General features: G+C 46.9%; 2 pseudogenes; one reads left to right on the forward strand and one right to left on the reverse strand.

Moving 5' to 3' along the window:
• LOC117095273 overlaps positions 1-27,004 on the forward strand; it is a 1,129,150-nt pseudogene that overhangs the window by 192,750 nt on the left and 909,396 nt on the right.
• Positions 1-27,004, reverse strand: part of LOC117094237 — a 107,189-nt pseudogene that overhangs the window by 10,571 nt on the left and 69,614 nt on the right.

The following is a 27,004-nucleotide window of genomic DNA, read 5'->3' on the forward strand; positions in this document are numbered from 1 at the left end:
ACCCTGTATTTCTCAACCACCAAAGAAAGTGGAATCACTCCTTAGTGAATGCTTTCATCAAACTTTTGAAACACCTGTAATGTCCCAGGAAGCAAAATCGAACTGGACAGTTTTCCCCTTTTAAGAGTGTTAAACGTCCCGGAGACAAACAGCAGAAGGCTCAAGGAGTCCAAATACTCAACCTGAAGTTCTTTCTGAACAGCAGATGGTGTATAAGTAACAGGCATACGAGATAAAACTGAACTAATCACCGCAGCTGTGGTTCCTAGCCGTGTAGCGTGTCATGCAGGCCCTTTTGCCTTCTCTGCCCTCCGCTGTCCCAGACCCCAAGGCTACAGCGCACCTCCAGTCATCAGCTCCTGCCGACCCATTGCTATGAACTCTGTTTCGGTGGCTCCCTTCTCTCTGAAGTTTTGCTTGTTCTCCTGAAGTCCTGGTCTTTAAGAGCTTATGATCTGCAGCGACAGATTGGCTTTGGGCAGTACATGGTTAACTGTAGCACAGCTTGAAAAATGCTCTGATAGAGGTGGGCAGACAGTTTGTACATGCAGGTAAGTGCGAGGTCCTTTTTCAATACCATGAAACCAAGTATTCATGCTGTTTTTGAATCTGCACTTCTTTGACTCTCCAGAGGGTTTTTAGATTAATTTTTTTCTGTTACTTCCTAGTGTTTGTTGCATAGTTCAGAGTACTTGATGAAAACTTACCAGGTCGGCTGGGCACGTGGCTCACGCCTGTAATCCGAGGACTTTGGGAGGTCTAGGCAGGCGGATCACTTGAGATCAGGAGTTCGAGACCAACCTGGCCAACATGGTGAAACCCTGTCTCTACTAAAAATACAAAAATTAGTTGTGCGTGGTGGTGGACGCCTGTAATCGCAGCTACTCAAGAGGCTGAGGCAGGAGAATAGCTTGAACCCAGGAGGCGGAGGTTGCAGTGAGTCGAAATGGCTCCACTGCACTCCAGCCTGGGCCATAGAGTGAGACTTCCTCTCAAAACAAAAACAAAAACAAAAACAATGTACTGGGTCTACCTCCGGCTCTGGAATTTTCCTGGAAGACCTTGTCTTCTGGGCTTCATTTTTCTAACTTTTGAGGATCGTAAAATACATAATTTCCAGGAATCTTTGCCCTACACCTTTAATTCTTTCAAGCAAATATAGCAGTGAAAAATTCTCTTCCCCGCAATGGTGTAAATAATGGAGGCTTTTGAAAATGTGAATTCTAAAGTGGAAGTTCTTTTTCTTCCTCTTTGTTTCCTTTTAAACGAGTTGAGTTACATGAGTATATACTTTAACTCAGAGTTAAGGACAAGTATCTATGATGAAACCTTAAGCAGCTTTTTGGCAATATCTTGCATCTTCTTCACAATTGTGTTTTATGTGCAGCATTTCCACTATATCCAGTTGGTTTTTTTCTCATTCATGGAGTTGTTGAGCTCAGAACTTTTCAGGAGCATTTTGTTGATCTTTTAAATGTCATGTGAAATATGTTCCAATTTAACATTTTATTTTGTTGAGTAAAATGGGAGTAAACGGAAATTTGAGAGTGCCTTGAGTAAATGTACTTGGCTTTGTGTAATGGCTTGAAGCATAGTTTAAAATTACCACTTGTGGCTGGGTGTGGTGGCTCACACCTGTAATCCCAACACTTTGGGCGGGCAAGGCAGGCAGATCACGAGGTCAGAAGATGGAGACCATCCTGGCTAACACGGTGAAACCCCGTCTCCACTGAAAATACAAAAAATTAGCTGAGTGTGGTGACACATGCCTGTAGTCCCAGCTACTCGGGAGGCTGAGGCAGGAGAATCACTTGAACTCGGGAGGTGGAGGTTGCAGTGACTCGGGATTGCACCACTGCACTCCAGCCTGGGCGACAGAGTGAGACTCCATCTCAAAAAAAAAAAAAAAAAAACACTTGTAAAAAATTGCATCATATGTTGAATGACCTATAAAAGAGCTACAATTCTAAGGAATATGGTAATTAATTCGTTAAAATAGTCAGGCTGCGTGCTGTGGTTTACACCTGTAATGCCAGCACTTTGGGAGGCTGAGGTGCGAGGATCACTTGAACTCAAGATTAGAAGCTGCAGTGAGCTGAATCATGCCACTGCACTCCAGTCTGTGTGATGGAGTGAAACCCTTTCTCTAAAAATTAAAAAGGTAAATAAATAATTTAAAAATAAGATACTAAGCTCCTTTCCAATTTATCTGTTTAGTAAGGTGGGAGTTTGATGTGCTTGAGTTTCTTAAAGCCACGTGTCTCTGTAGAAAGGAGACACAATTTTCTCTGCTATTCCTAGTTATTTGGATGATTTTAGGGATTAAAAATATCCATTTGGTCAAGTATTGAGCTACTGAATAACAATTTTTGCTTCACTCAGTAGGATTTTGCCTTTGTTTTTATTTGCATTCTTATCTTAATTTAGGAAAAGGTATTTGTTATATGTCCCATGCACTTTATTCATTTGGGGAATCTGATCTTAAGAGAGGGCTTCAAACTACGACCAGATTTTCATTATGGTTTTCTAGATTTTATTAATGTCTTAATAAAACTTAGCTAGCTGGGCGCGGTGGCTCAAGCCTGTAATCCCAGCACTTTGGGAGGCCGAGACGGGCGGATCACGAGGTCAGGAGATCGAGACCATCCTGGCTAACACCGTGAAACCCCGTCTCTACTAAAAAATACAAAAAACTAGCCGGGCGAGGTGGCGGGCGCCTGTAGTCACAGCTACACGGGAGGCTGAGGCAGGAGAATGGCGTGAACCCGGGAGGCGGAGCTTGCAGTGAGCTGAGATCTGGCCACTGCCCTCCAGCCTGGGTGACAAAGCGAGACTCCGTCTCAAAAAAAAAAAAAAAAAAAAAACTTAGCTAGTTAATGCTGCTTCCATGTTGAGGTATTTTTTATTTAGAGTAGGCTTGATTTTTATATGAATTAAATTAAAGGAAATCTCTCATGGAAGGGGACACATGGGTAAGGAGAAGACAGAGGGTGTATATATATATACTAAAAATACAAAACATCAGCTGGGTATGATGGTGGGCACCTGTAGTCTCAGCTACTCGGGAGGCTGAGACGGGAGAATGGTGTGAACCTGGGAGACAGAGCTTGCAGTGAGCGGAGATCACACCACTGCATTCCAGCCTGAACGACAAAGCGAGACTCTGTCTCAAAAAAGAAAAAAGAAAAAAAAAAGAAACCAGAATCTATAATCCTAAGGTTTTTAACCTGGCTTTCAGAACTTTATGAAGTCCCCAAAATCCTGTGCAACAATGTTGTGTATATGCATTCATGTGTGTTTATGAGGAGACGATTTATAGCTCTCCATACTTTTTCAGAGTGGTTGGATTCCAAAAAATTTTAGAATACACCACTTCGGCCTGGTGTGGGGGCTCACACCTGTAATCCCAGCACTTAGGTAGGCTGAGGCAGTAGAATCCACTGAGGTCAGGAGCTTAAGACCAGCAACATAGTGAGACCTCCACCTCTACACAAAAAAAAAAAAAAGAAAAATGCTGGGCATGGTGGTGCACACCTGTGGTTCTAGCTGCTCGGAGTTGTCTCGGGCTAGGTTGATCACCTCCAGATCTCAAGAATATATAGTCTGAGTATGAGATTGAAAGCACTACCAGCAGCAACAGAGCAAGACTCCACTCTAACAGAAACAAAAACAAAAACCCACTCTTACTAGTGTTGTTGGTCAATATCAGTCAGTATCAGATTTGTTTAAAACTAAATGCCTTTTTTTTTTTTTTTTTTTGAGATGGAGTCTCACTCTGTCACCCAGGCTGGAGTGCAGTGGCGTGGTCTCAGCTCACTGCAAGCTCCACCTCCCTGTTTCACACCATTCTCCTGCCTCAACCTCCTGAGTAGCTGGGACTACAGGCACCCGCCACCGCAGCCGGCTAACATTTTGTATTTTTAGTAGAGACGGGTTTTCGCCGTGTTAGCCAGGATGGTCTTGATCTCCTGACCTCATGATCCGCCCACCTTGGCTTCCCAAAGTGCTGGGATTACAGGTAAATACTCACTTTTAGCAAAGTTGTACAGGCATACAGCTCTAAGAGTCAGAAATTAACAAGACTTAGGACAAAACCCAGAAGTCCCCTACCTTACCCTTCTCCACTCTGATCCCTGCTCCTTGGAGGTTACTGTGTTTTTGTTTTAGCTCGTTCTTCCAGATTGTGTGAAAGACAGGGAGATGTCCTACTGTGGAAGACAAGGATTCAGGTTGCTTACCCTCCCCCCGCTCCTGTTGCCCACGTTTTTCTCCCCCATCCTCTCAGTATAATTATTGTGATAGTGAGACCAGGAACGGTGGCTCGTGTCTTATCCTAGATTTTTGGGAGGCCGAGGTGGGCAGATCACTTGAAGCCAGGAGTTGAAGGCCAACCTGGCCAACACAGTGAAACCCTGTCTCTACTAAAAAATACAAAACTGAGTCTAGTTGTAGTGCCGCACACCTGTAGTTCCAACTACTCAGGAGTGTGAGGCACAAGAGTTGCTTGAACCTGGGAGGTGGAGGTTGCAGTGAGCTGAGATCGCACCATAAGCTGAGACCACACCACTGCACTCCAACCTGGGCAACAGAGGTAGACTCTGTCTCAAATAAAAATGATCGTGATAGTGGGATACATAGTACAATAGTGTATCTATTTAGTATTCTTCTTGGGTTTTGGCCCAAAGCTTCTAAAACCCTTGTAATTTCCTGAGCGATAGGAACATCATTGGTTATAATATTTGGTCTTAGGTTTCCATACCTGACACAAGAGCTTCTAAGACTTTTGGAATCTCTGGGGTGATAGGAGTGTCTTTTGTATGATAATGAGATGACAGTGGCTTCCTCCGGTCCTGGACAGGTTGAGGATTAGGGCTGGTTGCCAGAAAGATGAGTCATGAGTAAAGAATTGGACGTATCAGCCCCACCCCTACCTCTGGGAGGGGAGACGAGACAGGCTGGAGATTGAGCTAGTCACGGGTGGCCAATGACTTAATCATGTCTATGTTATGAAAACTCCATAAAACCCTCTAAATACTGGGTTTGGAGAACTTCCGGTTTGGTGATCTCATTTGGTGCTGGGGAGGTGGCACTTCCAGTGACCGCATGGGAGCCCCGACCTCTCTGCCCCGTGGTGTGCCCTGTGCGTCTCTTGCATTTGGCTGTTCCTGTGTCCTCTTCTTTGTAATAAACCAGTAGGAGTAAGTAAGTGCCAAGCGCTTTGTGTCTGTCACCTCTCTTACTTTTTCAGCAACACTGTGTGGCAGATAATGTCCTCATTTTGCCCGTGACAAAATGAGATTGATGCATTGAGTAACTTGCTCAAGGTCACATCATAAGTGGATTTCAAGCTCTGACTCCGAAGCCTGTGCTTTTTTTTTTTTTTTTTTTTTGAGACGGAGTCTCGCTCTGTCGCCCAGGCTGGAGTGCAGTGGCCGGATCTCGGCTCACTGCAAGCTCCGCCTCCCGGGTTCACGCCATTCTCCTGCCTCAGCCTCCCGAGTAGCTGGGACTACAGGCGCCCGCCACCTCGCCCGGCTAATTTTTTATATTTTTTAGTAGAGACGGGGTTTCACCGTGTTAGCCAGGATGGTCTCGATCTCCTGACCTCGTGATCCGCCCGTCTCGGCCTCCCAAAGTGCTGGGATTACAGGCTTGAGCCACCGCGCCCGGCCTGTTTCCTGACTTTTTAATGATCGCCATTCTAACTGGTGTGAGATGGTATCTCATTGTGGTTTTGATTTGCATTTCTCTGATGGCGAGTGATTATGAGCATTTTTTCATGTGTCTATTGGCTGCATAAATGTCTTCTTTTGAGAAGTACTGTTCCTTGTTGTTGATATATAGCTTTATTCTGTTACAGTCTGAGAATATCCTGGATGTTATTTCAATTTTAAAAAAATGTATTGAGACTTCTTTTGTAGCCTAGCATGTGGTTGATTCTAGAGAATGTTCCATGTGCTGAGGAGAAGAATGTGCATTTTGTATCTGTTGGATGAAATGTTCTGTAAATGTCTGTTAGGTCCATTTGGTCTACACTGTACTTTCAACGTGATATTTTGTTGTTATTTTCTGTCTAGATGATCTCCAGTGCTGACAGTGGGGTTTTGAAGCCCCTACTATTGTTGTGTTGGTCTCTCCCTCTCACTCTCTCTCTCTCTCTATATATATGTGTGTGTGTGTGTTTGTGTGTGTGTGTATATATATGTGTTTGTATATATATTTGAGACGGAGTTTTGCTCTTGTTGCCTAGGCTGGAGTGCAGAGGTGCAATCTCAATTCATTGCAACCTCCACCTCCCGAGTTCAAGTGATTCTCCTGCCTCAGCCTCCCAAGTAGCTGGGATTACAGGCATGTGCCACCATGCTGGGCTCATTTTTTGTATTAGTAGAGACAGGGTTTCACCATGTTGGCCAGGTTGGTCTTGAACTGCTGACCTCAGGTGATCCACCTGCCTCCACCCCCCAAAGTGCTGGGATTACAGGCGTGCGGCACCACGCCAGACCTCTCTCTCTATTTAGATCTACTAATATTTGCTTTATATATCTGGGTGCTTTTTTGTTGGGTGCACATATACTCGTAATTGTTATATCCTCTTGCTGTGTTGATCTCTTTATTACATAATTACCTTTTTGTCTCCTTTTTACAGTTTTTGACTTAAATTGTGATTGGTCTGAAATAAATATAGCTACTCTTGCTCACTTTTGAGTTCCATTAATGTGGAACATGTTTTTCCATCCCTTTACATTTAGTCTATGTGTGTCTTTACGGCTGAAGTGAATTTTTTGTAGGCAGCATATAGCTGGTTTTTCTTGTTTTAAATCCACTCAGCCCGTCTATATCTTTTAATTGGGAAGCTTGGGGTTATTTTGCTATAGATATCACAGTCCAGACGTTAAGATTTTCTCACTTAAGTTATTTGTACACAAATTAATCTGAAGAGGAAGTAGAGTTTTTCTTTTGTCCTTTTGAAGAGAGTGATGGATTATTATTTTGATTTCATGCAAGTGAGGGACTCACCATGCCTGTTGGAATTTTAGAATTTCTTTCCTGTTATTAGGAACAGCAATGATCTGTAATGGGTTCCTGGAATCATCCAGTGATGGTCTGAATATCTTAAAAGTTTCCTTTCATGTGTCATTTTCTCTTTCTTCCCTAGTAGCCATGCACCCGGGGCAGGAGATGGCCTTACATTTCCTTGGTTTCTTGATGATTTCTTAGGTTTAGTGTTTGACACAGTTCGGATTCTGGATAAAATCAGCCCTTCTGGGAAGTGTGTAAGTCAAACAAGGACTTTCTGGTGGCGTTATACAGGTTTCCCATGCCCCATGAGTACAGGAATAGCTCCCTGGGGAAGGAGTATGGGCACATGATGGCAGGGAGCCATTCTTGGATGGTCCCATCGTTCTGCAGGAATTCTCGTGCAGGGAGAAGAAGCACGCGGTGACTGAGCTGGTAGGGATTCTGCCGATAGTTTTGATCGTTATGATTTGCTCCTGAAAGGTGATGTGGAATGAAGTGCAATATTTAGAATGCTGACATTCCTTAAAACAAAGATATAAAAAAAACTTATAATTGCAGGTGCCTTGTAGTTTTCAGCTGCTCTCATGTGGATCCTTTTTCGTCCTTCTGAAATGCTTTCCCGGGAGAGAGCATTGTTCTCTTTATATAGATGAGGAGCCTGGGTTTCAAATGGTTCAGAATTCACCACAGGCATTGGAATCTTTGGTTTCCTGGAACATTTTCTATTCAAGTATAGACCACATGGCCTCTAAAGGCTGGCTTACTCTTTTTTTTGTTTTGTTTTGTTTTTTGAGATGGAGGCTCGCTGTGTTGCCCAGGCTGGAGTGCGGTGGCCAAATCTCAGCTCACTGTAAGCTCTGCCTTCCGGGTTTATGCCATTCTCCTGCCTCAGCCTCCCAAGTAGCTGGGACTACAAGCGCCCGCCACCTCGCCCGGCTAGTTTTTTGTATTTTTTTTTAGTGGAAATGGAGTTTCACCATGTTAGCCAGGATGATCTCGATCTCTTGACCTCGTGATCTGCCCATCTCGGCCTCCCAAAGTGCTGGGATTCCAGGTTTGAGCCACCGCGCCCGGCTGGCTCACTCTTAACACCATGATTGGGGATCCAGCCTCACCTCTGGAGTGGGTGGCAGGAACTCCACAGCCATCCTGGGTGCTCTGGGATGGGGTGGCTGAGCTGTGGCAGCCCCTCCCAGCTGAGCAGCAAGGCCGGGGAAAGCTCATTCCATTCCCCTTGGTTCTAACCAGGTAGAGGCTTACACTGCACATTTCCTTAGCTGGGAACCTTTAGAACTTTACATTTAACATCTAATCTGTGATCCAGGGGGTAGATACATGGGTAGTCACTGTACAATTCCTACATTTTTTTATATTAAAATTTTTTTTTTATGTGTCATGGATGACAAAAGAAATGCAACCCCATTGAGTTAGTTTTTCTGTACAGCGTCTTCTAGAATCAGGAGGCTGGCCAGGGTTTAGTTTCATCAGAAATCTGAATCTTTCTGGTCAAGAGACGGCATTATTAAACTCTTGGTTGTGTGGTTTCCGGGAAAGAAATATTCGAAATGAGTTCCAGGAATCACCTCTGTGGCGTTTCTACAGGAAAAGTGACCACTCTTGAAGCTTCACTGTCACCACCAAGAATGATTGTGATGGTTTCTAAGCAGTCTCCGGCCAATCTTGAGTTCTTTTATGCAGAGTGCTTTTATTCCAAGTGAGGTGCCCTTCTGTTTAATGGTGACCTCCAGTTACTACAGGGATTGCAGCTGCATTTGATGGACGTGAACCTGCTTATCTCTGGCTCCCCAGCTTCACCTCTGGGGTGGGTGGAAGGAGCTCCACAGCCATCCTGAGTGCTCTGGGGTGGGAAGTCCCTAGTGGGAGTGGACCGCGCATGGCCGGGACGTTTCTGTCCCATGTTCCACACTGGTGTGTGCTCGTCTCTGCCTTGTTTCCTCCGTTCGTGCGTCTGTGGCGTTTCCTCCCTTCGTGCGTCTGTGGCCTATTTTCTCCGTGCGTGCCTCAGTGGCGCGTTTCCTCCATTCGTGCGTCTCTGGCCTGTTTTCTCCAAGCGTGTCTCTGTCGCGTTTCCTCCATCCATGCCACTGTGGCATTTCTTCCTTCCGCGCGTCAGTGGCGTTTCCTTCGTACGTGCGTCTGTGGCGTTTTCTCCATGTGTGCGTCTGTGGCGCTTTTCCTCCCTCCGTGCGTCTGTGGTGCTTTTCTTCCCTCCGTGCGTCTTTGGTCTGTTTCCTTCGTCCATGCGTCTGTGGTGCTTTTCTTCCCTCCGTGCGTCTGTGGCGCTTTTCCTCCCTCCGTGCATCTGTGGTGCTTTTCTTCCCTCCGTGCGTCTTTGGTCTGTTTCCTTCGTCCATGCGTCTGTGGTGCTTTTCTTCCCTCCGTGCGTCTGTGGCGCTTTTCCTCCCTCCGTGCGTCTGTGGCGTTTTCTCCATGTGTGCGTCTGTGGCGCTTTTCCTCCCTCCGTGCGTCTGTGGTGCTTTTCTTCCCTCCGTGCGTCTGTGGTCTGTTTCCTTCGTCCATGCGTGTGTGTTTTCTCCGTCTGTGGATCTGTGACGTTTCCTCTGTGAGTCTGTGACCTGTTTTTCTCCGTCCACGCTGAAGGCCGTCACTTCTCTCTAGTCACCACTTACTGATCGCTCCCTGTGTGCTGAGCCTGTGTCAGGCGTGTGGCGTGTGTCATCTGTGTGGCAGGGGTTTGCGTGACACACAGGGACACACGCTTGGGGAGCCGTAGTGATGGGGTCATAGCCACGCAGCTCAGCCCTCGGTCTGAGGGGCTTGGTGCCCATCCAGCTCTTCCCGAAGCAGCCTCGGGGCAGATCCCAGCTCTGCTTTCTCTCCTCGAGGCACCTCATGAAGTAAATTAAGCAAATCTAACGTAGGAAACAGTTGTGAAATGAGACCTGGTTTCGGGTGTGTGTGGTCATTTCTCTTTACATGTTTACTTCATGTACCCCAAATGATATACTTTTCCACCTGGTATAACAATGAATTACCAGCCATTACTGGTACAAAATTCCATGAAGGATATTTGAGGAGGGCATAGCGTCAAAAACATGCTTTATTTTCACAGCTGTGATTTGCATGATAAACCTGTCAGGACTGTGACTTTCTTTTGTTATCTTATTTTTATTTTTAGACCCTTGAGAGAAAGTTATTTAGTGATTACTTATCATTGTGAAAATAATCTAATGGTTAGAGAATCTCATTAGAACAAGTATTATATTTTCTGTTCCTTATGTCAATGAAATCATCTTAATCCAGGCCGATGTTGGCAGGAATGGTCACGTTTAAAACGGGTAAGATGTTTATGTGCTGTGTGGACCTTCCCCATATAGTCTCTGGAACATTCCAGAACTTCCATCTCACTTCTCACTTGTTGACACCCTACCTTGTTTTGTGATTATTCTTGTTTGCATCAGAATTTTGAATCCACATACCTGAGATGATACCTACGTATGCATGTACACATGCATGTGTGTGCATGTGTGTATGTGTGTGTACGCGTGTCCATGTGCAGGTGTATATGCATGTATGTGTGCATGCGCACGTGTGTATATGTGTTTGTGTATGTGCGTATATGCGTGTGTATGCATGCATGTGCATATGTGTGCATGCATCTGTATGTATGCACACATGTGTACATGCACGTGTGCACGTGCATACACGTGTATGTGGGTGTGCACATATGCACACGCTTGTGTGCATGTTTAGGTATGTGTATGCATGTGTGTGCACACAGATATACCTTTTCCTTTCATAGAGGCTGTTTTGAGTATTGCTGTTAGGCAGTGACAACTTTCCGTTTCCTCAGTCAGAAAATGGGTAGCTCATTATTAATAAAGATGAGCATCCAATATCAGGAATCCCTAAAGACAATTGAAATTGTCATATTAAATCAATAAATTCCGAAACGAAGATAATGTTCTGTACTATGTGTTCACATTGAACTTTCTTATAAAAATTGGTGTGAATGTTTCCCACTTATCGGAAATCACATGACTAGTTTAAGCGAAAACGTGGACTATTAATTCTGTCTTCAGATGACTTTTGCATATTTATGATTGATCTGTTCTGCTGCTCTGGAAGCTCTGAAAGCCACTCTGTCTTACCCTAGCTGGTGCCACGGTTGTGAGAATTCAGGGAAACAAGGTGTCTGCCAGTTTAAGTACTTTAGATCTCAAGCTGCCTCTTTTCTGCACCATAAACCAACCTTAAAGAAAGACACAGTGTGACTTGCAGTGGATTCTATCAGTTTTATTTTCTGTGGCTGAATCATCACTCTCCATTGTGAATTCATGTTATTTTTCACATCATCTTCATAAGACAGGGAGGTTCTCCAGTGTTGAGTGCAGGTCCAGTGAAAGCACTCACACTGTTACTACGGACTTAAACAGACTTGTTTTCTGAGGTGACAACCCTGGAGTCAGGCATTCAGTGTCCGCCCATCACTTCACTTGGTTCCGAGTTCTCGGTCCCCTCCCGCTCTCCTCCCCCTGCACTGTTATTTCTGTCTTATCTTCTTTTTGACGCATAGGCCCTCAGCAGATGGTGTGTTGGGGGCAGGTGTCTGCTGTGAATCTTCGATAACCTTGGGAGAGAACTTTTTCTTTGGAGCACCCCTCTCAATAAACTTTCAGTAGCCCGAGTATCATCTGTTGTGTGAACTACTTGTGGAAAATGTTCAGCATTTGTCCTTTTTTGGCCGATCTCTTCTCTACCTGCCAGTTTCGTCTCGGTTTGCCATGTCTGTACCTCACCAACCCCGTTCCAGCCCCGGTTCCGTGTGAAGTAATTGAAGCAGAGCTCTGCAGATGAGAGAGTGTGTGTCGCCCCCTGAGTTCCCTTCCTGGCCTCTGAGTGTGGGTTGTGTTTTGTTCCGAGGGACGACTCTGAGGCTCCTGGCCCCTGTTTTGGAGCACCCCACACCAAAGTGGGTGTCAAATGAAAAATGGGTGTATGCTGTATTATTATAATTCATAGAGCAGATGATAAAAATGCTTGAATCTGAACAGCAGCTGAAAATGAGGACATGGTACCAGTTTGGATGTTGGACGACCTTTTCGAAAAAAGCTTTCATCATACTTTAGAAACCGTGCGTGTACTGTTTTGTATTTCGTACTTAGAATCTGTACAGTGTGTGTTGTATGAATGTGTTGTATGAGTGTGTTGTGTTGTATGTGAGTTGCATGGGTCATATGTATGTTGTGTGTGTATATTGTGTTCAGCTGCATTGATTGTATGAGTGTTGTGTGTTGTATGAGTGTGTCGTACGTGTGTTTGTGAGTTGCATGTGTTGTGTGTTGTATGAGTGTTGTGTGTTGTGAGTGCATTCTACATGTATTTGTGTTGAGTTGCATGTGTTGTGTGTATGTTATATGTTGCATGAGTGTGTTGTACATGCATGTTGTGTTGTGCGTGAGTTGCCTGTGTTGTATGTGTTGTATGAGTGTGTTGTATGTGTATGTTGTGTTGTGAGTTGCATGTATTGTGTGTATGTTGTATGAGTGTTGTGTTATATGAGTGTGTTGTACGTGAATGTTGCATTGAGTTGCGTGTGTTGTGTGTGTTGTACGTGCATGTTGTGTTGAACATGAGTTGCATGTGTTGTACGTGAGCTGTATAAGTGTGTAGTTTGTGTATGTGGTGAGTTGTATGTATGGTCTGTATGTTGTGTGAGTGTTGTGTGTGCGTGTTATGTTGTGAGTTGCGTGTGTTGTATGAGTGTTGTGTGTTGTATGAGTGTGTTGCATGTGCATGTTGTATATGAGTTGTGTGTTGTGTATGTATGAGTGCTGTACGAGTGCATTGTAGGTGCGTATTGTATGTGAGTTACGTGCGCTGTATGTGTGTATGAGTGTGTTGTACGTACATGTGTTGTGAGTTGGATGTATTGGTTATGTGTTGCATGAGTGTGTTATAAATGCATATTGTGTTGTGAGTTGCATGTATTGGGTATGTTGTATAGGTTGTGTGTGTTTGTGTGCATTGTGTGTTGTGAGTGTTGTATAAGCGCATTGTACATGCGTGTTGTGTTGTTTGTGAGCTGCATGTTGTCAGTGTGTGCCGTGTGAGAGGCGGGGCATCCTCATGACTGCTCCTCAGGGAGTCCTACCTTGCAGCCCCTTCCGAGCTTGTATCCTCCGAGCAGCCTAGAAGTAGCAGCAGGTTTGCCTCTGCCCCTCCCCAGGAGGCCTCAGCCAGATCCTGCGCTCAGCCCGCTGCTGGGCGGCCTCTCTTGTCTCTCTTGTCTCTCTCGTCGTCCTCCTGCGCCCTCCTCCTCTCGGGACCTGCATCCTTCTTCTGTGCTCCCTGGCAAACCACACCTGGGATGTGGGAGTTCAGGCTCTCCCCATAGCCGTTTGTTCCTCTCTGAAGAGCGCCCCCCTTGACTGGCCGTGAGCAGCTGGAGTGGATTGCAGGGAAGGGAGGTGGGTGTTCCTGTAGAGACGCCGGGGTCTTACCTGGGGAGAATGGAGCCTGCGCTGGGCAGGCCGCCCTCCTGAGGAAGGGGACGGGGTGGGAGGAGCCTCTCGTGGACATGGGGCCCACCTCCTGCCCTCCTTCCCTCTATCCCAGTCTGTTGTGTGGGAGGGCGGGGCCCAAGGTGATTTCTATGCAGATCTTCAATTATCCAGGCTGTGAAACAAATACTTCTGTTTTTAAGATCAGAGGAAATCTCCTTTTGTTTGTCTGCCTTTTATTTTATTTTATTTTACTTTTTTTGAGAAGGTGTTGCCCAGGCTGGAGTGCGGTGGCGCGATCTCAGCTCACTGCAACCTCCACCTCCCGGGTTCAAGCAATTCTCCTGCCTCAGCCTCCTAAGTAGCTGGGATGACAGGTGCTCGCCAACACATCTGGGTAATTTTTGTATTTTTAGTAGAGATGGGGTTTCACCATGTTGGCCAGGTTGGTCTTGAACTCCTGACCTCAAATGATCCATCCACCTCGGCCTTACAAGGGATTGGGATTACAGGCGTGAGCCACGGTGCCCGGTCCATCTGCCTCTTAGTTAGAACATGTATATTTAATGTTTTAAATTTCTGTTTTCCGGGTCAGAACAGTAGCGTTTCTTTTTCCTAGTGTTGCTATGAAGGTCCTTTACGATTAGGAGACTGGGCTGGCTGCCCACTGGAGAGTGGTATCACTGGGTCATGGTCACCATCTGCCCCAGCAGGGTCCAGAGTGTTTAGAGTCTTTCCTGGGCGTAGATACCCTTTTGTCTGACGTTCACATAAAACCAATCACCATATTCAGTGAATCAAAGAGATCAGAGCTGGGAACGGTTAGTGCACATCCACCTCTCCCGAGAGTGTTCACGCCTCTTCCACGCGGGGCTAGGCTGCTGCTGAGCGTGGTTCTACTGGCTGTGGGTGTGGCCTCTTTCCTCAACCACAGCCATCGCAGGCCTGCCACAGTTTTGATTCTTCTAGAAGAGAATGGGCAGGCAACACAAGAGAAACAAGATATGTTAGATTTGAAACCTTTAAAAATGATTGCCTCAAACACTGTGTTTATTTTTTGCCCATACCTAATTTGATACCAATTTAGAAAAGATTAAAATGAAAAAAAACTCCCCTCTATTAAGTCTTTGAAAGGCATCCAACTTCGTTTTCATACAATGATTGTCTCTTTGGAGTCATACTTTATTGGTTTCAGTAATGTGTAACAAGTACACCGGCATAAACAGATTTAGGAGCAAACAGCTGCTTCATGATTATAGTTCAGCTCGCGGGGCCCAGCTGTGGGGGTGCAGCCTGCGCCTGTCTGTGCGCCAATGGGGCTGGTCACCTTGAGCATCTGGGAGTGTCTGGGTAAGTGAGGTCTGGGCAAGGCAGCATCCACACATCTGTGTAGTTCTCACTTTGTCCACGTTATCCAGCAATGCCACGAATTCTCAAGTAAGTGTTCTCCAAGTGCATATTCAGTTAGTGTTTGAAAAGTGCATAGGTACCTCATAGAGCACCTTCAGGAGGAGCTAGGAGCCCAGGAATGAGAGCAGGTGTGAGGCCTGTACTCTCTTTGCATAGATAAAATATACATGTGCATATCTGAGGCCAGAAAGTTAGATTGGGGCCAGAATGTGGAAGTCCTTACCTGTCGGATACTAGGGAGCCACTGAGGGTTTCGGAGAGAATCGCGCCTCTGATGTGCGGCATGCCGGGGGGTACAGAGCAGTCTCATACAGGGCACTCGCCCTGGCGAGAGGAGGAGAGAAGGCAGCCAGTGAGCTGAGCGATTCGGTGCCTGGGTCAGGAGGGAAGAGGGAGTGCAGGAAGGCGGATGAAGCTGCGAGTCTGCACCCCGTGGTCGGCGTTGCGCTTTGCTGGAAATCAGGAGGAGAAGCAAGTGTGGATCTGACTCGGAGATCCTTAGAGACACCATTGCAAGCTGCGAGTTTGGAAATACAGGAGTAGGCTTGGGGAAAATCTGGAGCAGGGTGCATTTGGGAGCCTCTTAGGTAGAAGTGCAGGTCAAGTAGCCAGAGTGTGAGGCGTACATGTCTGGAGGGAGGAGGCCAAAGGAAAGCCCACATTTGGAAATGAAGGAAGGGTTGGAAGACCCAGAAAAGGTCCTTCTTAGAGTCCAGAGAAGAGCTGGATGGCGCAGTTCACTAAAGCCCAGAGCCGAGAGTTTCCAGGAGAAAGTCCCAAGTGTTGCTGAAAACCAGCGGGCAGGACTCCAGTTGGAGCCTGCGAGGGGAGCCTGGGTGCCCTGATCCCTGAGAGCAGCCAGAGCTTGGGGGTCTCGGCGGAAGTGGGTGGGAAGTGCAGGGAGCAGGTGGAGATGGTCCTTCAAGGCCTGGTGCTTCACACGGGCAGCCAGCCATGGACCAAGACACAGCTGGAGAGGGGCCTGAACCCAGAGCGTCTCCAGGAGGAGGACGGAGCCAGGAAGGGCAAAGGTATCCGGAAGAAAGGGGGCAGGCATGGAGCCAGGTCCCCAGGGAGGCTGCGGTCTTCTTTCTCTGTTCATGGACTGGTTGTTGGTTATTTTGAGTTCTCAAAGTCATCCACTCGATGTGGTCCAGAGAAAGTTCCCAGGGGTCTGAAGCCCGGAGCAGGCCTTGTGCTTTTCCGAACACTGCGTGTTGCCTCAGGGTTACCGGCAATGGCTAATTCTAGCGTGTCTTTTGTTGAAGTCTGCAGAAGAGCCTCAACCAGCACCAGCTTTTGAAGAACTTATAAAACTTGTGTTCTTCTGATTCTGAGATTTTTGCCTGAAATGCCTCGTACATTTTTAACTAGGTGTTGTTAGCACTTGTGTGATGGCATTTGGAGCTCTGTATTTTTGTGATGTGCTAGCTCTGAGGATGTTTAAGATTAGATTCCTAGAAATCAGATTATAGGAGCTCTCGGCCACGCTTCATGAGTTCTGTTTTGACCCCTCATAGTGGATCCCGTTGCCGTGGCTATTCTTAGTATTTGTGGAACACCTGACTCGTGATGCTAGGAAAATGTGATTTGTTTTCTTTGTAAGCCTAAAGTCTAATGACCTTGTAGAGTCTTTATACCCGTCTCTTATAAATCAGCTTTAATATACTTGAAAGTGTCCTCATTGTGCCCTTGAAAAGCAGGTGCACATTTTAAAAGTCATCCTTTGAAAACGCTTGTCTTCAGCCTGTGCCCTTTGTCTGTTTTGTTTCCTTCACTGCAACATCATGAAACAGGGACAAGGGCTAGAATCTGTTTCATACAGAGAACTTGAAACAAGGACAAGGACTAGAATGTGTTTCATACACAGAGCTGAACTGTGCTGAGCGACCTGCTTTGCCGACGTCTGTTTCTGTCTTGAGAGGGAACCCAGGCCTCTTGACTTTTCCTTTTGTACATTTTCCAAAAGAATATGTTTTCCTCTCTCGGGTCCATTCCACTGTGGGATTCTCTCCTAAGGCTGTTTCTTCGCCTTCCATTTTGACAACTATGATGTAGTTTCCGAGATGATAGAAGGGTAGTGAAAAGGCCTGGGAAAGAGAAAGCAGGAAGGGAAGAAATCATCTCATGATTTGAGTCAGAAGGAAATCACTCAGACAGGAACGCTATTACAAGCGGGTCCGATCCCAGAAAGTGGGATTGAATAAGTGGCATCGTATCACACACCTCTGTTTTACATTGTTGCTGTTGCCAGGGGTAACGAAAAGAACGAGTATATTCATTCCGAGGTCAAACATATATCTTTGCTGACTCTGACTAGAATCAGCAGAATTCGTGCAGTTCAAGTTTGAGAATACCTTTACAGAAGAGGGTCTTCGTGCACATGTGCCTATTTCTATTTATATGTTCACACGTATTGGAGTATAAATGTGTGTGTGCTGTGTGTGAGACCTCAGTATTTGAAAGAAGAAACGTGCAGTAGAGCTTATTAATTACGAGAAGGGTACATTTAGGGGATAAACCACTTTGTTTAGAATTGAATAATGGGGTCTTTGAGGGATGTATATATGTATGTGTGTTTACATTTCTGTGTATGAAAGTGTGTATTGCATGTATATGTGTTGTGCATGTATGTGTGCCTTTGTGTGTAATGTACATGTGCACGCATGTGTATATGTGTGCATGTTTGTTTGTGTTCCATGTATGTGTGTGCATGTGTTACATGTTTAGGCACGACTGCACATATGTGCAAGTAGGCATGCATGGATGCTCGTGTGTGTATAGTTATACATGTATATTTGTGCATGTTATGTCTACGCATTTACATATATATGTGTGTCAGAATGTGTATGTATATGCATGTGTGTTTGAGTGTTGTGCCTATGCTTGTGCGTGTGTGTTTGAGTGTTGTGCCTATGCTTGTGCGTGTGTGTTTGAGTGTTGTGCATATGCTTGTGCGTGTGTGTTTGAGTGTTGTGTGTATGTTTGTGCGTGTGTGTTTGAGTGTTGTGTGTATGTGTCTGCATGTGTTATGTGTTTGTATTATGTGATTATGTGAATGTGTGTGCATGTGTGAATGTATGTATTGCATGTAGGTGTGCGTGCCCATGTGTATGTGTGTGTGTGATATGTGTCTGTGCATGCATGCATGTGCACATTGGATTTGTGAATCCACCCTGGGAGGGGCATGTTCCTGGAGACAGTGCATGGGCTCCTCCGCTGTCCTCTCAGGGAGAGAAACATTGTGAAAGTTCGAGCCATTAGGTAAATATGCCTGATGTTCTATAAAATATATATTTAAATATACCACTGGGGTTAAATATATGTTAAATGGGTGCAAAGCTGTTATATTGCATTAAAAGTCATGTTAGTACTTCCTGGTTAAAGGCTTTGTGAATGATTTCCTGTACATGGGACATAACACACCACACAGAATTACAGCGGATCAATGGTATTTGCCAGGAGGTCTGGCTTACGATTGCTATTTCTAGTTGCAGACATGCAGGTTGAGCTTTGCTGGACTTAGAGGAGGGTCATTGACTCTGCCCACTGAATGATACCAGCGTCTCTGCTGCTTCCTTTTTCTGCCGGCTTCATCCAGAGCTGGGACAGCTGCTCTGAGACGTACTGTACTTTTCTCTCCACAAAAATCTGCAGCATTTGTTAGCAGTCCAGTAGCAGACCGAGTGGCAGGTCCCAGGACAGGTCCAGCGTCAGGTCCCGGGACAGGTCCAGCGGCAGGTCCAGCGGCAGGTCCAGGGACAGGTCCAGGGGCAGGTCCAGCGGCAGGTCCAGTGTCAGGTCCAGGGGCAGGTCCAGCCGCAGGTCCAGCCAACTTTCCACATGGCCCATGTGAAAATGTACCGTCTCCTTCCATTTTTTATTTATTTATTTATTTATTTATTTGAGCAACGTGGCTGTTTATTTCACCTGGGTGCAGGCGGGCTGAGTCCGAAAAGAGAGTCAGTGAAGGGAGACAAGGGTGGGGCCCTTTTATAGGATTTGGGCAGGTAAAGGAAAATTACAGTCAAAGGGCTGTTGTTCTCTGGCGGGCATGAGTGGGGGTCACAAGCTGCTCAGTGGGGGAGATTTTTGAGCCCGGATGAGCCAGGAAAAGGAATTTCACAAGATAATGTCATCGCTTAAGGCAAGGACCGGTCATTTACATATCTTTTGTGGTGGAATGTCATCAGTTAAGGCGGGGCAGTGCATTTGCACTTCTTGTGATTCTTCAGTTACTTCAGGCCATCTGGGCATATACCCTCCACTGTAAGAGTTATCCAAAGCGTCTGTGATGGTCCAGAAAGCTTCCGAGGCGATGGGACAGCGTCAATCTTCAGCTGCTAAGCCGAGAAGGTGTGGGAAGGAGTTAGTCAGAGAGCCTTGGGCCAGCGCTGCAGGGGGTCTGGGAGTGGCTGCTGGGCGAGTTGGGCAGTCCGACTTCCAGTGGGGTCCCACACACATGGGACACCGCTTAGGAGGAATCCCGGGCTGCGGGCATTCCTTGGCCCAGTGGCCAGATTTCCGGCACTTGTAGCAAGCTCCTGGGTGAGGAGGTTCTGGAGGAACCCCTGGCACTGTGGTTCAGGCATTTGGAAGTTCTTGTGTGCTGGAGATGTGGCTGGGGTTTGTGTCACAGTGGGGACAAGGAATTGCAACTTAGAAAGAAGTTGGTACTTGGCTGCCTCTACTCTATTATTGTACACCTTGAAGGCGAGGTTCGTTAAGTCCTGTTGTGGGGTTTGAGGGCCGGAATTTAATTTTTGGAGATTTATTGAATGTCGGGAGCAGATTGTGTAATAAAATAAAATGTATATTAAGAATAAGACAGCCGTCTGACCTTTCAGTGTCTAGGGCTGAAAAGTGTCTCAGGGTGGCTGCTAAACAGGCCATGAACTGGGCTAAGTTTTTATATTTGATTAAAAAGAGCCTAAACACTAACTGATTTGGGAGAGGTCGGATAAAGAAAAAGGAGCATTAACCTTGACTATGCCTTCAGCCCTGGCCACTTTTTAAGAGGAAATTGCTGGGTAGGTGGGGGAGGGTTAGTCGAGGAATGAAACTGTAAGCCAGACCGGGTGTGAGGAAGGCAGGTGATAAAAGGATTCTAGTGGAGGCTGAGGAAAAATTGGGACCTAACTTGGCCTGGCGAGGAGGACAGAGGTCAGATGGGTCTGTAGAAAAGGAAGACTGGAAAGACTCAGCGAAGCCTGGGGTTGGGACTGAGGGGACAGGCAGGAGGGAAAGAAGGAAGATTTGGGACGAGTTGCATTGGGAACAGAGACTAGGGAGGGACCGATGTGTAAAAGAATGCCTGGACGTCAGGCGCCTCAGACCAGTTGCCCATTTTAGGACAAGAATTATTTAGATCTTGTAGGATGGAAAACTCGAAAGTGCCATTTTCTGGCTCTTTGGAACTACTGTTGAATTTGTATTGGGCTTAAGCGGCATCGTAGAAGAAAATAAGGCATTTAGGTTTTAGGTGAGGTGTGAGTTGAAGAGGTTTTAAGTTCTTGAGAACACAGGCTAAGGGAGAAGAAGGAGGAACGGAGGGTGGAAGGTTGCCCATAGTGAAGGAGGCAAGCCCAGAGAAAAGAGAGAGTAGAGACACAGAAGGAGTTCGGGGGTTCTTGCCCTCCAGAAAAGCAGGAAAGGGGTCGGGGAGTGGAAGTAATGGACTGGGGCGCAAAATTAAGAGGTCGGGGTTCTTGCCCCTCCCCCAGAAAAGCAGAGAAGGGGTAGAAACAGGGAGAGAAGGGTTTGGGGTGCTTGTCCCTCCCCCAGAAAAGCAGAGAAGGGGTAGAGACAGGGAGAGAAGGGGCTCGAGGTGCTTGCCCCCCCCCGCAGAAAAGCGGGGCTTGCCACTAAGGATGAAGGACCAAGGGAGGCGTCCCTGCAGCGTGGTCAGACACTTCTGAAACATGGGTGAGTAATCAGAGAGGCGTCCCTGCAATGATTAAACACCAAGGGAAGGCTGCCTTCCCCAGTGTATGACCCGGCGCCGGCATTTTGGGTTAGTGGATAAAACGTGTCTCCTTTGTCTCTACCAGAAAATGAAAGGAATTGAAATTAAGAGAAGGGAGAGATTGAAGGGTGGCGCAAAGATTGAAGGGAGAAAGAGGTCGGGCCATAGTGAGAGAGGTTGGAGAAGACGGTAAAAAGAGGCTGCTTACCCAATTTAAAATTGGTGAGATGTTCCTTGGGCTGGTTGGTCTGAGGACCAGAGGTCGTAAGTAGATCTTTCTCACAGAGCAAAGAACAGGAGGACAGGGGATTGATCTCCCAAGGGAGGTCCCCTGATCCGAGTCACGGCACCAAAATGACATGCGCATCTGTGTGAAGAGACCACCAAACCGGCTTTGTGTGAGCCACATCGCTGTTTACTTCACCTGGGTGCAGGCTGGCTGAGTCCGAAAAGAGAGCCAGCCCCCTTCCATTTTTTAAAGCAGTAGTTATTAGTGGAGCCTACTGCCGTTTCTCCTTGAGCTCCTCACAGTCGATGGTAAGCATTTGCTTTATGAAAGCAAAGTTCCATGCTCTTTGTGCTAAGTCTCCTCTGCCTTTCTGTGAGAGGCTAGAATTGGGATCGACCCTCAGCTGTGCCAGAGCCTTGGTACATGTCTCAGTTTTGGAATCTACTCTGTGTTTGTTGCCTTCCATCCACCGACAGCCGTCTGTCTTCCTGTCACTCCTTCAACACGGAGTCCAGCAGTGTGCACACAGGTGAGCCTGTGTGAATGCTGGTTTTGTAGGATCTTATCGGGACCTTAGTCATCTTTTCACTAGGAAACCAGACACTGCAGAGGACTTAGAGAAAAGCCCAAAGAAGCCGTATCAATAGAATCATAGAGACAGAATTCTATAACCATAGGAAATGGCATTGATTATCATGAAATGTGCATTTATGTGAGGCATAGTAAAACATCACATTTCTTACTGGGTGAGAGCTTGGAAAGGAGATTATGAAAGTATAACTGACTCTACTCTTGTATCGTGGATCATGGTAAAATGATGCAAGGTATTGTATAGAATGGAACACACAGAATAGAATTCTATAGAGTAGCGCAGAATAGAACAAATAGTATAATGTCATATAGGGTAGCATAGAATAGAAGAAACAGTGTAACATTATGTAGTGTAGTATACAATAGGACAAATAGTATTACATGGTCTAGAATAGAACAAGTGGGATAGTATTGTAGAGTATACAGTTGAACTAATGACGGAGTATTGCATAGCATAATACAGTCTAGATTAGAACACACAGCATAGTATTAATATTACGTAGTGTGGTGTGGAATAGTAGAGTCGTATGGCACAGAACAGAGAGGATAGTGTTCTGTAGCACTGATGCAGGAGTTTTGCTCTTTAGCTTAGCTGGGTCCAGGTTCTTGTCTCCTGACCAGGAAGAAACAGGCACGGGGACATCGAAGAGTGAGTGCAGTGGAACTTATTAAGCTAAAAGTTAAGCTCTCAGCGAAAAGAGGGGTCCTGAGAGCAGGTTGCTGGTCGCCCCCTTCCCAGTTGACTGCAAGGGCTTTTATATAGAAGCTGATGGGGCTGGGCTCCCTGTCTAAGGAGCACATTTCTGGTGGTTCCACCCCATTCCCCCGTGTGCATGGGGACCCTGAGTCTGCTATGAGCATGTTTAGGCGAGCCCTCCATGCAAGTCCCCCTATCTGCACAAAACATGAGCTGGAGGCTCTCTGGGACCCTTCCCTTACTGTCTGCGTAAAGCAGGCTGGCTAACTCCTTTCCGTATAGAAGAAAATAGAATAGAATAGAAGAGATAGTACAGTATTTTATAGCATAGAATGAAGCTGTCGTATTCTATCGTAGAGAATGGAATAGTATAGAATAGAACACACAGATTGTACTAGTGTAGTATAGAATAGTAGCCTCACGCAGCACGGAGCAGTGTTGTGCTCCCTATGTACAGAGTGCAACCAGCAGGAGAGCGTTCTTCAGTGGGGCATCACTGGCCCTTCATATTTCTTTGGTTCTGCGGAAATGAGGAGAGGGAGTTAAGAGAGGGGGAGGAGGTTGGTTTTCTTACTTTTAAGGCGCTCATTACTTCTTGGGGATCATTTGATGGTCCCTTTTGGTAGTATTCTGTGAAGCAGTCTCTCTACTCTGTGTAGAGTGAAATGTGGGGCAGTCTGTGGACTCTGTAGGGTGAAATGTGGAGCAGTCTGTGGACTCTGTAGGTGAAATGTCGAGCAGTCTGTGGACTCTGTGTAGGGTGAAATGTGGGGAAGTCTGTGGACTGTGTAGGGTGAAATGTTGGGCAGTCTCTGTACTCTGTGTAGGGTGAAATGTGGGGCAGTCTGTAGACTCTGTAGGGTGAAATGTGGGGAAGTCTGTGGACTCTGTAGGGTGAAATGTGGGGCAGTGTGTGGACTCTGTAGGGTGAAATGTGGAGCAGTCTCTGTTCTCTGTGTAGGGTGAAATGTGGGGCAATCTGTAGACTCTGTAGGGTGAAATGTGGGGCAGTCTGTGGACTCGGTAGGGTGAAATGTGGAGCAGTCTGTGGACTCTGTGTAGGGTGAAATGTGGAGCCTTCTGTGGACTCTCTGTAGGGTGAAATGTGGAGCAGTCTGTGGACTCTCTGTAGGGTGAAATGTGGAGCAGTCTGTGGACTCTGTGTAGGGTGAAATGTGGAGCAGTCTGTGGACTCTGTAGGGTGAAATGTGGGGCAGTCTCTGTACTCTGTTTAGGGTGAAATGTGGGGCAGTCTGTAGACTCTGTAGGGTGAAATGTGGGGAAGTCTGTGTACCCTGTAGGGTGAAATGTGGAGCAGTCTGTGGACCCTGTAGGGTGAAATGTGGAGCAGTCTGTGGAACCAGTAGGGTGAAATGTGGGGCAGTCTGTGGACCCTGTAGGGTGAAATGTGGGGCAGTCTGTCGACTCTGTGTAGGGTGAAATGTGGAGAAGTCTGTGGACTCTGTAGGGTGAAATGTGGGGCAGTCTGTGGACTCTGTGTAGGGTGAAATGTGGGGAAGTCTGTAGACTCTGTAGGGTGAAATGTGGGGAAGTCTGTGGACCCTGTAGGGTGAAATGTGGAGCAGTCTGTGGACCCTGTGTAGGGTGAAATGTGGAGAAGTCTGTGGACTCTGTAGGGTGAAATGTGGAGCAGTCTGTAGACTCTGTGTAGGGTGAAATGTGGAGCAGTCTGTGGACTCTGTAGGGTGAAATGTGGAGCAGTCTGTGGACCCAGTAGGGTGAAATATGGGGCAGTCTGTGGACCATGTAGGGTGAAATGTGGAGCAGTCTGTGGACTCTGTGTAGGGTGAAATGTGGAGAAGTCTGTGGACTCTGTAGGGTGAAATGTGGGGCAGTCTGTGGACTCTGTGTAGGGTGAAATGTGAGGCAGTCTGTAGACTCTGTAGGGTGAAATGTGGGGCAGTCTGTACACTCTGTGTAGCGTGAAATGTGGGACAGTCTGTAGACTCTGTGTAAGGTGAAATGTGAGCAGTGTGGTGACTCTGTAGGGTGAAATGTGGGGCAGTCTGTACACTCTGTGTAGGGTGAAATGTGGGGCAGTCTGTAGACTCTGTGTAGGGTGAAATGTGGAGCAGTGTGTGGACTCTGCGTAGGGTGAAATGTGGAGCAGTCTGTGGACTCTGCGTAGGGTGAAATGTGGGGTAGTCTGTGGACTCTGTGTAGGGTGAAATGTGGGGCAGTCTGTGGACTCTGTAGGGTGAAATGTGTAGCAGTCTGTGTACTCTGTGTAGGGTGAAATGTGGAGCAGTCTGTGGACTCTCTGTAGGGTGAAATGTGAAGCAGTCTGTGGACTCTGTGTAGGATGAAATGTGGAGAAGTCTGTGGCCTCTGTGTAGGGTGAAAGGTGGGGCAGTCTGTGGACTCTGTAGGGTGAAATGTGGGGCAGTCTGTAGACTGTGTAGGGTGAAATGTGGGGCAGTCTGTAGACTCTGTGTAGGGTGAAATGTCGGGCAGCCTGTGGACTCTGTAGGGTGAAATGTGGGGCAGTATGTGGACTCTGTAGGGTGAAATGTGGAGCAGTCTGTGGACTCTGTGTAGGGTGAAATGTGGAATAGTCTGTGGACTCTCTGTAGGGTGAAATGTGAAGCAGTCTTTGCACTCTGTGTAGGGTGAAATGTGGAGAAGTCTGTGGACTCCGTGTAGGGTGAAATGTGGAGCAGTCTGCGGACTCTGTAGGGTCAAATGTGGAACAGTCTGTGGACTCTGTGTAGGGTGAAATGTGGAGCAGTCTGTGGACTCTGTGTAGGGTGAAATGTGGGGCAGTCTGTGGACTCTGTAGGGTGAAATATGGGGTAGTCTGTGGACTCTGTAGGGTGAAATGTGGAGCAGTCTGTAGACTCTCTGTAGGGTGAAATGTGGAGAAGTCTGTGGACTCTGTGTAGGGTGAAATGTGGAGAAGTCTGTGGACTCTGTATAGGGTGAAATGTGGAGCAGTCTGTGGACTCTGTAGGGTGAAATGTGGAGCAGTCTGTAGACTCTCTGTAGGGTGAAATGTGAAGCAGTCTGTGGACTCTGTGTAGGGTGAAATGTGGAGAAGTCTGTGGACTCTGTGTAGGGTGAAATGTGGGGCAGTCTGTGGACTCTAGGGTGAAATGTGGAGAAGTCGGTGGACTCTGTAGGGTCAAATGTGGAGCAGTCTGTGGACTCTGTAGGTGAAATGTGGAGCAGTCTGTGGACTCTGTGTAGGGTAAATGTGGCAGTGTTGGACTCTGGTAGGGTGAAATGTGGAGCAGTCTGTGGACTCTGTGTAGGGTCAAATGTGGAGCAGTCTGTGGACTCTGTGTAGGGTGAAATGTGTGGCAGTCTGTGGACTTGTAGGATGAAATGTGGGGCAGTGTGTGGACTCTGTGTAGGTGAAATGTGGGGCAGTCTGTGGACTCTGTAGGGTGAAATGTGGGGCAGTCTGTGGACTCTGTAGGGTTAATGTGGAGCAGTCTATGGACTCTGTGTAGGGTGAAATGTGGAGCAGTCTGTGGACTCTCTAGGGTGAAATGTGAAGCAGTCTGTGGACTCTGTGTAGGGTGAAATGTGGAGCAGTCTGTGGACTCTGTGTAGGGTGAAATGTGGAGCAGTCTGTGGACTCTGTGTAGGGTGAAATGTGGAGCAGTCTGTGGACTCTGTAGGGTGAAATGTGGAGCAGTCTTTGGGCTCTGTAGGGTGAAATGTGAAGCAGACTGTGAACTCTGTGTAGGGTGAATTGTGGAGCAGTCTGTAGACTCTATAGGGTGAAATGTGGAGAAGTCTGTGGACTCTGTAGGGTGAAATGTGGAGAAGTCTGTGGACTCTGTAGGGTGAAATGTGGAGCAGTCTGTGGACTCTGTAGGGTGAAATGTGGGGCAGTCTGTAGATTCTGTGGAGGGTGAAACATGAAGCACTTGAGAAAGGATGAATTCAGAAGTAGGTCAGCAGAGATGCACCAACTCTTGCCTGGGAGACTGTGGAGCAGTCTGTGGACTCTGTGTAGGGTGAAATGTTGAGCAGTCTCTGGACTCTGTAGGGTGAAATGTGGAGCAGTCTGTGGACTCTGTGTAGGGTGAAATGAGGTGTTTTATGGAAATAGTTGTCTCCTGCCTGGCACATGGCAGAGCCTCCGTGGATCTTGCCGTGAGGACCCCTCTGATAACTTCTCTACAGTGCCCTCCACACTATAAATACCACACATTGTGGGAAGTCCGGGCCTTTTCAAAGGCTGGGTTTCATTTTAACAAAATTGGAATGCCCTGCATATTTGGAATGGCCAGATCATCCTGCACTTTTGACTTCACCTGTCCAGCTGGGTACACCTCCCTGCATGCTGCCAAGGTTTACGGCGGGATTCCCTGACGCCACTACCCTCACTGCCTGCACCTGAATCTGCTGTGGGGTCATTTCCTTATTGGACTTGTCTGGGGACCTCCTGAGGGGTGGATGGTTCAGTACTGGGTTATCTGGGGAAGGTGTTCACGGCATTCCTGTTTGCAGTCTGTGTCTCTGTTGGTAGAGATGCTTTTAGCACATCCGTTAATCCAGACGTGATTAGCAAGGGGTGTCTCTCCCAGGTAAGAGTTGGTGCGTCTCTGTTGAGCTTCTTCTGACTTCATCCTTTG

This window comes from Trachypithecus francoisi, unplaced genomic scaffold, assembly GCF_009764315.1.
Source record: "Trachypithecus francoisi isolate TF-2019V2 unplaced genomic scaffold, Tfra_2.0 Lachesis_group13, whole genome shotgun sequence".
In the NCBI taxonomy this organism is placed as follows: domain Eukaryota; kingdom Metazoa; phylum Chordata; class Mammalia; order Primates; family Cercopithecidae; genus Trachypithecus; species Trachypithecus francoisi.